Source organism: Lynx canadensis, chromosome C1, assembly GCF_007474595.2.
Source record: "Lynx canadensis isolate LIC74 chromosome C1, mLynCan4.pri.v2, whole genome shotgun sequence".
NCBI classification, from domain to species: domain Eukaryota; kingdom Metazoa; phylum Chordata; class Mammalia; order Carnivora; family Felidae; genus Lynx; species Lynx canadensis.
In genome coordinates, this window is record NC_044310.1 from 192,953,469 (window position 1) to 192,968,297 (window position 14,829).

Below are 14,829 nucleotides of genomic sequence, written 5' to 3' on the forward strand. Positions count from 1 at the left end.
GTCTCCCTCTCTCTGCCCCTCCTCCACTTGCACATGTATGCGCGTGCTCTCTCTCTCTCTCTCTCTCAAAAATAAATAAATGTTAAAAAATTTAATGTTTAATTAATTTAACGTGGGTGTAGGAAAACAGGCACTCTCAAGATCCTGAATGGAAGTATAAACTGGTTCCACCTTTTCAGAAGGCAAGTGGCAATACTTGTGAAACTACAAAGCACACACACCCTTTGACCCAGCTGTCCCACATTAACTCATTTTCACTACATAGTCACACAAGTGCTCAGAGAAATAAACGAGGGTGTTTGCTGCAGTATTGGTTCTAATAGAGAATGCACTAGTTAAAAATTAAGATAACTAGACTATGCATATAGCTGATAAAAGAATGAGGTAAACCTTTGTGTGTACTAAATGTGCACGTATGTCCAGATGTCCACAGAACACTATTAAGTGAAAAAGGCAAGATGCAGAAAGGTAGTATTGCTTGATCCCATTTGCAAAAAAAAGGTTAACATTTGTAAATGAGTAGAAATATCTAGAAGGAGACAGACTGGCTATAGTTAACAAAAGCTATCTCTGCAGAATGGTATGTCAGGGGAGAGAAGGGCAGACTTTAAAAATAGCATTCTGTAATGAAATATCAGAAAAATAAATTAAGGAAACAATTCCATTTACAATTGCATCAAAATGAATAAAATACCTAGGAATAAATTTAACCAAGGAGGTGAAAGACCTGCACACTGAAAACTATAAGACACTGATGAAAGGAACTGAAGATGAAACACATAAATGGGAAGATTTTTGTGCTTATGGATTGGAAGAAATTAGTATTTTTTTAAATTATTTTTTTAATGTTGATTTTTGAGAGAGAGACAAGAGTGTGAGCAGGGGAGGGGCAGAGAGAGAGAGAGAGAGAGAGAGAGAGAGAGAATCTGAAATAAGCTCCAGACTCTGAGCTGTCAGCACAGAACCCAACCAACCCGGGCTCAAACTCGGGAACAGCAAGATCATGAGCTGAGCTTAACCGACTGAGCCACTCAGGTGCCCCAGTATTTTCTTTTAAAGTTTACTTATTTATTTTTGAGAGAGAGAGGGAATATCCCAAGCAGGTTCCGTCTTGTCAGCACAGAGCTGGAGGCAGGGCTTGAACTCATAAATAGTGAGTCAGACGGTTAACCAACTGAGCCACCCAGGGTCCCCTGGAAGAATTAGTATTGTTAAAATGCCCATAGTATCCAAAGAAATCTACAGATTCAGTGGAATCCATACCAAAATTCCAATGGCAGTTTTCATAGAAATAGAACAAACAATCCTAAAATTTGTAGGGAACCACAAAAGACACCAAATTGCCAAAGCAATCTTGAGAATGAAGAACAAAGCTGGGGGCATCATGCGCCCCGATTTCGAACTATGTTACAAAGCTACAGTATCAAAACAGTATGGTATTGGCATAAGAAGAGACCCATAGCTCATTGGCACAGAATAGAATCCAGAAATAAACCACATGTATATAGTCACTTAATGACAAAGGAGCCAAGAAGATATGATGGGGAAAGGACATTTTCTTCAATAAATGGTGCTGGGAAAACTGGACAGGCACATGCAAAAGAACGAAATTGGACCACTATCTTATACATACACAAAAAATTAACTCGAAATGGATTAAATGTTTGAATGTAAGACCTGAAGCCATAAAATTCCTAGAAGAAAACTTAGGTGGTAAGCCATCTGACATCATTCTTGGCAAGGATTTTTGTTTGGATTTGATAACAAAAGCAATGGCTACAAAAGCAAAAATAAACAAATAGGACTACATCAGACTAAAAAGCTTCACAGAAAAGGAAATCATTGACAAAATGAAATGGCAACCTAATGTAAACCATATATTTTCCTTTTCCTTTTTCCTATCTCCTTTCCTTTCCTCTCCTCTTTCCTTTCCTTTCCCCTTTCCTTTCCTTTCCTCTCCTCTCCTCTTTCCTTTCTCCTTTCCTTTCCCCTTTCCTTTCCTTTCCTTTCCTCTCTTTTCCCCTTTCCTTTCCTCTCCTCTCCTCTCCTCTCCTCTCCTCTCCTCTCCTCTCCTCTCCCTTCCCCTCCCCTCCCCTTCCCTCCCCTCCCCTCCCCTCCCTTTCCCTTCCCTTTTTTAAGTAGGCTTCACACACCCAGTGTGGAGCCCAATGTGGGGCTTGAATTCACAACCCTGAGATCAAGAACTGGGCTGAAATCAAGAGTCAGATGCTTAGCCAACTGAGCCACTCAGGCACCCCAATTCTGTATTTGGTAAGATGTTAATATACAAAATATATAAAGAATTCATACAACTCAACAGCAAAAAGGAATCTGATTAAAAAACGGGCAGAAAATCTGAACATTTTTCCAAAGAAGACATACAGATGGTCAACAGGTACATGAAAAGTGCTCAACATCACTAATTATCAGGGAAACAGAAGTCAAAATCACAGTGAGCTATCAGATCACATCTTTTAGAATGGCTATTATTGAAAAGGCAAAACATGACAAGTGTTGGCAAGAATGTGGCAAAAAGGGGAACCCTCGTGAACTGTTGGTGGGGATGTAATTTGGTGCAGCCACTATGGAACACGGTATGGAGATTCCTCAAAAAACTAAAAATAGAATCACCATATGATCCAGCAATTCTACTTCTGGGTATTTATCTGAAGAAAATGAAAATACTAACGAGAAAAGATGTCTGTACTCCCATTAATGCTGCAGCATTATTTACAAGAGCCAAAATATAGAAACAATCTAAGTGTTCATCAATGGATAAACGAATAGAGAGACTGTGATACACACACACACACACACACACACACACACACAGAGGAATATTACTCAGTCATAAAAAACAGTGAAATCTTGTCATGTGTGACAACAGGGATGAACACTGAAGGTATTATGCTAAGAGAATCTAAATTCTCATATATATGGAATCTAAAACAACAACAATAGCAAAACCCCAAGCTCACAGATACAGAGAACAGATTGGTGGTGGTTGTCAGGGGTAGTAGGGGTTGGAGAGTGAAATGGGTAAAGAGGGTCAAAAGGTACACATGTCCAGCCATAAAATAGTTAAGTTATGGGATGGGGGGTAATGTATAGCATGGTGACTGTAATTAATACTGTATTGCACATTTGAAAGTTGCTAAGAGCGTAGATCTTAACAATTCTCATCACAAGAAAAAAAGTCGTTAACTACGTGTAGTGATTTATGTTGTGGTGACCATTTTGCAATATACACAGTGAATCATGTTGCACACCTGAAATGAATATAATGTACATCAATTAGACCTCAATAAAAAAGGAAAGAAAGCTATCAGACATTCAAAGGTGATAACTTCTTAGAAGTAAAAGGGGGGGGGTAGTAAGAGTGGAGAGAAAAGAGAAATTTGGGTGGTAACACTGGAAGAACAAATTGGTGACTGGGTGACTGTGTGGATGATGTTTGTAATACAGAGTTAAACTCTATTTTGATGTTTGTAAACAGCTTCTAAACCTCATGCCTGCCTCTTCTTGTGCCCCACACCTGGGCAAGCTGATGGGACGTGTTCTTCCTTAGCACCTGCAGGAGATTCAAACCACCCAATTTCCTGCTTCCTACCGGAATCCTCACCCAGGCCCACCCCCTAACCGCAATAAAAGCCTTAAGCCAGTCTGCTTTCCTTATTCTCTCCAGTCATTTTGGAAGAGTTTGAGCTCTGCTCGTCCCTGAAACCTCAATTTGTAAGTAACTAGCCTTTTCATACTTTCCAAAAAAAAATACATGTATATATATATATAATTCTGTTTTTTCATGTTTAAATTATGAATGCAAGTTAACTTTCATAATGTTTAAATTGTTAAAAAACGACAGCTCTACAAAGCATGGCTTTAGAAATGTAATTTGCATATGCATATATGTAAACTTTACAAAAATGTAGATGACCTTCATTTTCTGGTTTTGTATGGCCTGTGTTTTTACTCGTCTCTGATAATGTTTATTTTCACAAAAGGTCTTGAAAATTGCCTATCAGTGAACCTGTCATGACTGCATTAGACTTGATGCTTGTATCTAAGGAGACCTGTGTGTCTAATCAGAATGTTCTCTGACTTATGGGTGTTTTTAGGTTTTGGAAGGTAACACTGCCCCATTCAATTAGAATGACTTATAAGATATGTGGAGTGTCAATAGCCCTATCTAATACCAGGCAATTTAAGGTCAGGTTTTTGTTTACATAATTATCACTGAATTCTAGACATTTAATCTTATCTCTTTAAATACCTAACTGGGAGTCAGTAAGTAAGCAATAATGATGCATATTGCATTTTCTATGAATCTCACTTAAGTGTTTTAAATGCCCTTTGGCGGTTCTACTTTTTCTTTCCTGCCCTCTCAGAAATGACCTGCCCTCACAGCTCCCTCCCCTGACATTATTTGATCTTGATCACCTGGTTGGTGAACAAATTCCTATAGTTTTAAATTGTGTTTTTGTAGTCATTAGGAGGAGAAACAGTAGTAGTATCGGATTGTTTTATCCATTCCCCAGATATTCAAAGGTTATAATAATTTCATACCACCCAGCGTACTGTGCAGGGGAAGTCTGTTCCCCAACTTGAACATTTTTGTCACGTAGTTTGGTGTGAATCCAAGGAGAAGTCAATGCGCTGACTGACCTGCCTTAGACTTGGCCTTAAGCAAAAAATGAAAACCGTGAATTTACAACAGGAGGACATTCAAAGACAAGATCAGGTTCAAAGAGAAAAGCATTTTGAATAGCATGCTCACATGTGACATGTTCAGAGTTTCCGCAAAATCTAAATGGAAAAGTGTGCAAAGAAAGAAAGCCCGGCAAGGGGCCAGTTTTCCAGAGGGCTGAGGGCAGATCAACCGTGATCTGCCTCCTTCTCCACACCACCCAATGGCCTGCCTTTCTCCCTTCTGGCATCTCTATGTCACTGGGCCAGAAGAGAGGACTCTTCTACAGTCGTGTGCTACTGCCCGTAGCTCTAGTGAAGGAAAACTACCAAGCAGGTCAGAGTTTCGTACAAATCGTAGAGATTTCGGTTTTCCTCGGGGCCTCTGTGCTTCAGGCACACAGTAATCAAAAAAGGATTTTACTTTGTTCCCTCAGTCAGTCTTTCTCCTTTAATTTTTATTTATTTTATTTTATTTTTTTAAGTGAACAGCACTCAGCTCATTGAAACTCCAGGAAGTTGGCGAGTAGCTTCTTGTCAGCTGGGAGAAGAGGGTTCATTGGCTACCTCATATATTAAGTTGAGGTATCCCATACATAAGGCATAGTGCACAGATCTTAGGTACAACTCCAGGAAATTTTAGACGTGTGCCAAACTATTGTCCTGTTTGCTCTCTCGGCCTCCAGCCCCAACCACGCCAACCCATTCTCTATGGCATCACCAGCAGGATCTTATTAAAATATCTGACCAAGTGATGAAAATGACATCAGCTGTTGTACCACCCCCACAGCAGTGACTGTTTAATTTGTGCCAGTCACTTCCCTAAGCTTTTTAACTCATTTTCTCCATTAAGCTAATACAAGTCAAGTAATTGGAACATTTGCAGGCACACTGTGAGCACTAAATAAATATTATGTACAAGAACCCTGAAAGGTCAATACTGTTATCATTGCCAATTTGCAGGTGATAAAACTGAGGCTCATAAGGCTTACGTCCTTTGCTCAAGGTCGCCCAGCTTAAACGTGTGGAGTACGGAGCTGGACTCCCAGGGCCTGGTGCTAACCACTTCAGTACGTTCCTAGAGCTGGTATTTCTTAAATGAAAACCCCTTGAGGCCTCCTCAGCCCCTATAAGATAAGGTCTCAACTCCTTAGTATGGCCTGCAAGGTCTTCCCACAAGCTAGGTACATCCACTCTTTGCAAACTTGCTTCTAGTTTTTATCTACTGTGCCTCTGTCTCCTGCTCTCATGATGCCTGCCTACCTCATCATTCCCTCAAAAAGTTTTGCTTGATAACTACTATCTATTGCTATCATTATGGAGAAGTTCTGGATGTTTTCTATACTGACTTCCAATTCTTATTGCAACTGCCCAGGATGAGTAGCATCTTCACTCCTTTCACAGGTCAGTAAGTTTGGGCATAGAGAGCTTCAGGGACTGGTCGCCTGGTCAGAGGACCAACAGGCACCAAAGCTGGAGTTTCAACTCAGGCCCGTATGGTTTCCATGCCTAGTCATTCCTACTCCATTACCACGCCTCTCCAGGCACACGCTCTCATACCTGGCCCAAATGCCACCTAGTTTCTAAGGCATTTTTGCCTCTAGCCACCACCTGACCCTATCTTGCTCTGCTGCCCTTCCATGGGTATAAACAGATCACTTGTTAAGGAGGAATGGGTCCTGCTCCATTTCCATTTCGGGCCTTTCCAAGTGCGTTCAACCTTTGTATTCAAAAAGCTGAAACAGGATATTTCTGGGATATTCCTACTGCAGGCCCCGGAACCAAACACTTAAATGCCAACTTTGTCCCAACAAAATGGCAAGCCTTTGACCAGATGAGGTTATGGTTTCATGGCGTGAACCTAGAGGGCAGAGGGGTTGCTGCCAGTTAAACACCACATGCACTTTAGCAGAGCCTCCAGGGGACGTGTGATTCACGCGCTCCTGGGACGTGCACAATTCCTGAGGGATGAGCTAGTCGGCTCTCCAAACATGAGACAATAGAGGATGAATGCTGTGGGCAGCCAGAAAGGCCAGAGTGGGCAATTTTTGAACTGCTCTTGAAAAGCATTTTATCATTGGAATAGCTAACATTCTTGTTGATTATGTAGAATAAAAAACACTGAAGCATTTGAACATTTGGTGCATGTTCAGCTCCTTCTGTACCTCAAAAATGAATCTTAATGCGCAGTCTGTAAAAGGCTCCTAACTTGACAGGAAGTGGCTGGCTCTGCAACTGCCTCCTGACAAGTTTTGGCAGCATTTGGCTGTGATCATTCAATCATAGTTGTATTTAGGATTGTAAAATAAGTTAATTCTTTTAGCTTATTAATCTTACATAAGTTTAAGCTACATGTGTTTCTTTTCAAGTCCCGAGCTAAAAATTCTCACTGTTAAGAAAAAGTACAAAAAGTGCAAAAATTCAACTTGGAGTCAGTACAATTATTAAAATAATTTAAAAAGGAAATTGGGTTGACAAGGTGATTTCAAAGTTGATCTGGAGGGATAAAACGGCAGGCGTAAGTGAGACAATTTTGTAAAACAAGGATATGAAGATATAGTTGTGCTACCAGACCTGAAAATATCATAAAATTCACATGATTGGTACTGGCCGTTGGAATCGCTACTGAGGAAATAGAAGTGATCGCTTAGAAACAGATCCCAGGACACACACGTAATTAGATTATATGAATATGGAATCAAAAGTCAGCATGGAAAGGACGGAGTATCTAAAAAAAGGGGCTGAAATGACTACTTAACCATTTGGGGGGAAATTTCCCCTCTATCCTCACTTATACAATAAAGAAAAAATCCCAGAAATTTCTTACTGAATGTATGAAATGAACTATTTGAAAAGACAAAATGCAACTTATCATTTATCAGATTCAACTATGGAGAAAGGCTTCGAAAGCCACAGGGGAAAAAAAAAAATCACAACAGGGAAAAGTGGACAGATCTGAACTCATAAAAGTTGAAAACTTCTGTTTATCAAAAAGATCACATATAAAATCCAAGGGCTAACAACAAAACTAGGAAAAACATGACCCGTAACATATAAGGAACTCATGTAAACTCAGTGGGGGGAAAAAATAGTCTGTCCTCAAATGGGCAAAAGACGTGATCAAATTTTTTAAACGTAGTAATTAGCATGCAAAAACACATTTAGCTTCCCAAATAATAAAAAAAAAAATAGGCAAAATCAAACAGTGATGAGGAATCTTTTTTTTTTTTTTTTTTTTGCCTCTAAAATTACCAAAAATGTGTGTGTATGCACATGTGCGTATATGTGTTTAAAATCCCTGGCTGACGCTCCAGAGATCTGAAGAGAGAACTTGATGTGTTGGCAGGTATAGATTTAGGAAAATGTATCTAGAGCTTTTAAGAAGTTCAAACCCTGACTGTAATAATTCCTCTTCTGAATTTACCTTAAATAATCAGAAGCTGAAGATTTTATACAAGGATGTATATATATCCTAGTATTATTTATAAGGAAAAGGCATTCAACTATAGCAATAGAATCTTCCACACGAAAGCAAAAGAGCTAGTGCTTCTGAAGGTTATTTAAGTTAAAGCAAGATAAAAATCGATCTACTGTAAAGAATAAGCCATGTTTTATACCTATACATGCATAGGAAAGACCTAGCCAGATGTGTATCCAATTGTTAACTGTGGTGGTGGGCTAATGGTAATGACAGAAGCAGCAGCAGCAGCAGCTAACCGTGGCCAGGTATGTGATCTCACTGAATCCTCACATCACCGTTAGATCTTACTCCCCTCGCTGTACATGAGGATGCCGAGCAGTGGAGCTGGGACTCAAAGTCTGACCTACCAAGGGCTGGGATCTGAAACTCTCTGCCATCCTGCCTGACGGTTATTTTCTCATTTTCTCCCTACTAACTGTTTGTGCTTCCCAAATTCTGTGCCATGAGTAGACTTTAATAATCTAGGGGAAAACACAACTTTTAAAAAAGTGAGTTGGGGCCAAGAAGCCCTTGGAAGTCTTGTGTTCTGTCCCATGACAGCCTGTGGTATGGGAGGCTGTGCCACCAGCGAGTCTTCTTTCTCTTGCCCTTGGCTCTGGGTTCTCTTTCCTAAATTTCCTGTCCCTTTCCCCTAGTCTTTCCAGTGTACATCGTGGAGTCAGTTGGCCTGGTGAGGGCGGGAAGCCCTTGGCGCGTGGTGGTGCCATCCTAGAGCTGATCTGGACTAGTCTCTTCCTTCTCTTCTGCCTACCCTTAGACTTCCTGGCATCCCCTGGGAATAAGCCTTAACAAGAACAAAACAGGGCCTCCTGGGGTTAACTCTGGACTTGGCCTTTCACAGCTCTAGGATTCAATTGCATTTTTTCAGTGGTTCTGCCTTTAAACTCAAAGCCTTTTAAAGAGAAATTTAAGGAGAGCAAAACATAGGAAACAGTGCCAAATGCCAATAACATCTTTTAGTCGTTTGGGGAATGGGCAGCTTTAGAAACCGCAAATTCCCACTTATGCAAGGGCCACTTGAGCTTTTTTCTTGATTGCTTAGTGACAGAAGCCTGGCTTTAGACCATGGTCAGAGTTGTTCCCTCTTGTTTTCTTTCTCTCTCTGTCTCTGAAAATAGTTATAAAAGGCCTGAGTTATCACAAGGAGAGTTGCCTAATCCTAAAGCTCCAATCAAGTAACAAACATCATTTTCCACTGATGTAGTTCGTTCAGACTAAAAAGCAGATCCAGGTCTCAGTACCTGCTCAACAAGCTATCCTAATGAACCCTGCACTCAAAGTTTGGGAGGCTCCACACGTGGGACTTCGCCACCAGTTGGCAAAGCTTTGGTACCTAATGTGTTCAGCTAGGCATTCTGTCTCCCTTCTCCCAAAGGAAGTCACAAAAGGGGAAGATCTGAATATTGTTATGGGATTATGCTGCCCAAAACTGTGGCTGGTACAATAGAAAATGGAAAGAATCCCAGAGAGCTCTCTTCTGTGACTATCAGGGATGATGAACCCAAACATCAAAGTCCAATTTGGAGGTTCTTCTCAGCCCCCACCATCAGAGCTAGATTACAGTGTGACCCGGCCAGTCCTAGGACATGAATTGGTAAACTGTACAACATTATCACCAAATAAATTGGAAATAAGGTGCCAGTGAGCTCACATTTCCACAGCTACTCTTTAAATTACTGTCAAATGTGAACTAGTTCCTCTAGAGGATAAGTAGATAGCAGTGAAAAATTTTAAAAACTTCTTTATACATTGAGAACTGAACATTTTGGTGGTAAGCACACGTAAGGTGTACAGAGAAACTGTAAGCCAGGAAAAGCATCCTGGAATGATGCACCAGTCATCTGAGCAATCAGTTAATGTGGGTGCAAGAGACGAGCTTCATTGCATGAATGTTAAAGTTGCCTGATTCTGTAAAAATTGCAGACCAAAACTAAGAACTAAAGAGTTGGAAAAAGATACAAATATCCTCAATAAAATACTAGCTAGCTGGATCTAGCAACATATAAAAAGAATTAAACACTATAACCAATTGAGATTCATCCCAGGAATGCAAGGTTGGTTTAACATCTGAAAATCAAACATTGTATTAAGTCACATTAATAGAATAAAGGACAAAAAACACAAGATGATCTCAACAGATGCAAACAAAAAAAAGCATTTGACAAAATCCAACCCCTCCCTGTGATAAAAAGCATTTGACAAGAAGGGAACTTCTTCAACAGATATAGGCTATCCATGAAAAACTCAAGTTAAAAGCATATTTAATGATGAAAGACCAAATGTTTTACTCTTAAGATCAGGAATTAGACCAGGATGTCTGTTTTTAACACATCTATTCAATATTTTACTGGAGGTTCTAGCTAAGACAATTAGGCAAGAAAAAGAAAAACTGATGGTGACCAAATCTGGTATCTGAAAAACTTGGAAACATTTTGCTGAGATGAAAGCCAGAAAAAAAAAAAAACACCTTAAGTATATTTTGATCGAGACCTTATAATTATATCCTTGTATGTTGCTTGTACTCTTGGAGAGGCTGTGACTAACACCATCCAGTTCAGAGTTATGGAAATACTTATTAGGAATCTCATTCCAAGTAAGTTAAAAAGGTAGTGCTACTGTTAGAGTATGTAATACATTTTTCATTTTTTAAAAATGTTTATTTATTTTGAGAGAGAGAGAGAATCCCAAGCAGAGCCTGATGCCGGGCTTGAACCCATAAACTGTGAGATCATGACCTGAGCCAAAACCAAGGGTTGGATGCTTAACCGACTGAGCCACCCAGGTGCCTGTAATTCTTCATTCTCAACAGAAAGAAGTATAATGTATTTTTATTGATAATCAGTTTGTCGCTCCCTTTCCTTATCTACTAAATACACTAAATACCATCTGAGTACCCACTGAAAGTAAGTTAAGAGTACCAATGAGGAAGATGCTAAATTATTAGCCTGCTGGAACATCCGCATATTTGTCTGGTCCTGCTTTCTGAAGGTTCTCTGGGTCATGGCTACTCCCAAGAGAAAAAAGATGACATTAGTCTGATAGACCTGTTCCAGGTCCCTTTGTACTGGATCATGAAAGACTCCATATGGACATGGGGCTTAGTGTCAGGCCAGGAACAAGCCATTGCCATCTGCTGCTGAAAGTAAGGCCATTGGGTAGATAAGGATGAGAACCTACGTCTCTACAAAGATCCTTTAAGGTACAAGGAAAGCCACATAAGGGACAGGGCTACTCAGACGTCTTAGAGTTAGTGAAATAAAAAATGTGAAAGCCAGTCATATCCATTGAGTTTACAGAGTGATCTAGGGGCTGGGAATGTCTCAGTCTGAGACCTTTGACTAGTTTCTATTGTCTTCCTTAGAGCATTGACTGTGGCGTCGATCCTGTTGCTTCGGGGTTGCTGGCCAATGCCAGCCTTCAACAGGCCAGATCTTCCCTGGCTGACTCTGACTTATCCTGAGAAATCATCTTAAATTTTGCAGGAGTCTTTGAACTTTGCTACTTGTCTGTGCTTTGGACTTAAAATTAACCCCTCCAACTCCAGCCTCCTTGACATTGGGCATTTGGGGCCTCCTCTCCCTTTTACAAATCTTTCTGCAACTCCCAATGGCCTCCTTCTAGATCAACTCTGAAATCTCATGTAAAATAATGTTTTGATCAAAGCATGAAGTCAAGAAAAATAAGTGACTTTTTTTCTTAAATATGTCCAAGATTTTTAGCTTCTCTATTCTCTTAAGTCCCGGAAACAACAGCAGCAACATTAAAGAAAAACAAACAAAAAACCAATGACCAAGTATTTCTCAATTGTGCTCTGAACTTTCCATTTTGGAAGTGAAAAATGAAATAAACATTTTAACAAATATCAGCATTCCAATGGATTGGCTGCTCACAGTAACTATTTCAGGGGCACTGCAACTTTCAAAAAGGATTTTATTAATAATTAGCATTGCAGTCCTGATAGGAAAACCAGAAACCTAGAGAATAAAGAGAATTTCACAAGCAGAGTGCTTTAATAATTTCCCTGAAGAAAAGGCTTGAATGCACTTTAGAAAGAGATTGGCATGATTCCACATTACCCTTCCTGAAGTACTCAAGCCTGCTAGGCAACGAACAGGAATCCTACCATGAACAGTGACTGAGCAATGGCACCCAAATTTCATGTTTTCAGGATCGGTACAATTTTTTTTAAGTTTCTAATTTTTACTTCTGCCGAGTAAGGATATTAAAAACCAAACAAAAATCTCTTGACTATCATTATCCTTTCACAAGCAGGTAATGGGATTTTAACACCAAAAAAGCAGAAATAGTATGTTTTCAGGAAGAAAAAATTATGAGGTGTGATTAAAAGTTCACTACAAAAAAAAATAAAGTAAAAACTCTCAGGAAGGCAAAATAAAATAGGTTATTGTGGGGAAAAAAAAGTTCAGTACAATATATTTTTCTCTCTTCTCTATGCTCTGGTGAAAACTCCGTGGCAGATGAGCCCCCCCCCACCCCAAGAAGGGAAGGAGGGAGGGATCTTTTTGATAAGAACACAAGGAATCTCACTCAGTGTTTGCCAAAAACATTGCATCAAAGTGCACTTCAGAACAGAAGAATCAGGACAATGTTTCCCAAACTTCAATCGTGTGAAACACCTTCACAAACGTTGTCATAGCTGCATTCCACCTGTGTTGTTTACTTAATGCTTTATTTAAATGGAGTCATTTACTTAAGTAAGTTTGTTTAAAAATGAAAGCCTTGCATGAATACCACAAATGGAAAACCAGCATCCCTTGCCATAAAATCAAGGTAACACAACTGCTGGAACACCCTGAGCCTGCCACCAACTCTGTTCAAAAAAAAAAAAAAAAAAAAAAAAAAAGATTAGCAGATGTTAGGGGTTCAAGTCGCACCAAAATAAGTTGTTGCTTAATTTAACCTCAAGGACAGAAAGAGAGCAGAAGGGAATAATTTTCTCATTATGTGATTAAATGTCATTTAATGCCCTGTCCATCTCTTATACCAACCAGTTGCATTTTGGTAGAAATTCCATGAAATCAGAGATGTCCTTGTATAGTAATGAAAAGCACTGGCTAAGTTGGTCTTCCTGAGTTTGAATTTTGATACTTTTCCATGTCCTAGCTGGTGACTTTGGGCAAATTATTTTTACCTGCTCTGCCTAAGGTTTTCATCCAAGAAATGGGCGTAATAATAAAACCCACTGCACAGGCTGGTTGTGAGGATGGAATGATAGATACATGCAAATCTCTTAGAAATGTAAATAGCACATTAAGAGCTCAAAAATGTTGTTCTTCTTAAACCACACTTTGAGGAATGCCAAATTAGGATACTGAAGGCTTATATTAAGCTGTATCAGGCACATAGTAATATAGTAACGTATTTCTGGAAAGAACAGCTAGGAAATAAGAACGACCATTCTTTTACTAATTTGAGTAAAAATGAATAACTTAGTGCACATGCATCTATGGCAATTTATTGTTTGTTTGGTTTGTTTCCTTCCATGCCCAATTTTCTTGGCTAAGAGCAAGGTTGAAGGATATATTTTTGCCTTTGAGGCATACCACACAATGCCTTTGACACAAAAAGGTCACACCATACAGAAGGGCTTTTGGAATCTTAACTGTAAATCGCTACTTAGGTAAACAAGGCCATCCAAATATATTAGGCTTTTAATTATGAAATCAATGTCCCCTCTATTTAGAGTAAACAATAGAATTAACAGGATTTAACCCTCACAGTGGCTACAGGTTATGATTTAATTCATATTGTGAAATATAGTAAGGACAGACTTACTCATCACTGCTATCATCAAATAAATAAGCTAACATCAAAAAGGAGTCGTTCTGGGGGGCTCCTGAGATGGATTAGTTGGTCCTGAACAAGAAAGACATATATTAACATAAGCTAAGCTGTTGCCTTTCATGTGTTTCATCCCTTTTGTCCCTGGAACTATATTTAGTACAGAGAGAACAACAGCACTGCCAGGGCAGTCAAGTAGAAAGAGAGGGTATTAATTTAGTAGATCTTGCTCAAGGTTAGGTAGGGCAAGAGATACCGGGCAAATACATGTTTAGTTTGTTAAACTACAAGATAAGGTCACTTGGAAATTTATAGCAAACTCTAGACCCTACTCTGGGTTTACCTTGATGGTGGCCTCATTCAGAAGGATCTGGATTTCAAAAATATCCATCTTCTTTAGTCCCTGTCCATTTTCCAGGGGAGGAACTGTTTCTTCTGTCTCTATAGCATGCTTCTTGGTAACATCGTTATTGCCTATTCTTCCTCTCCACTCAGCTTTGGCTCTTTCTTCTTCCAGTTGTCCCAAGTCGAACACTTCTGCTTTTCTTTTTTGCTGTCATGATCCCCCCATTTGTAACTTGCCTCCCTGTTCTCTACAGACCTCTTTATTGCTAGACTTCTCTTCTGATCAGGCCAAGTCCTCATCCTTATTTGTTTTGCTTTTTCAGGAAGGTCGCTCAGTTTTGAATTCTGCATCAAATATTAACCATTTTTTAAAAATGTTATCTGTCCTTTCCCACTTCTTCCCTCACTGTCAAGAACATTTAAAAAAAAATTCCTTCACTGTACTTTTATTATGTTTGTAAGCAATAGAATATTCCAGATGCTGGAAGTGCAATTAGGCCGCATCTTTTCATTTCTCT

The 14,829-nt window shown here is 39.5% G+C and overlaps 1 protein-coding gene across 7 annotated transcripts in view; it reads right to left on the reverse strand.

Annotated features, from left to right (window-relative positions):
* PLEKHM3 (pleckstrin homology domain containing M3) overlaps window positions 1-14,829 on the reverse strand; it is a 200,404-nt gene that overhangs the window by 44,984 nt on the left and 140,591 nt on the right. The window lies entirely within an intron of this gene.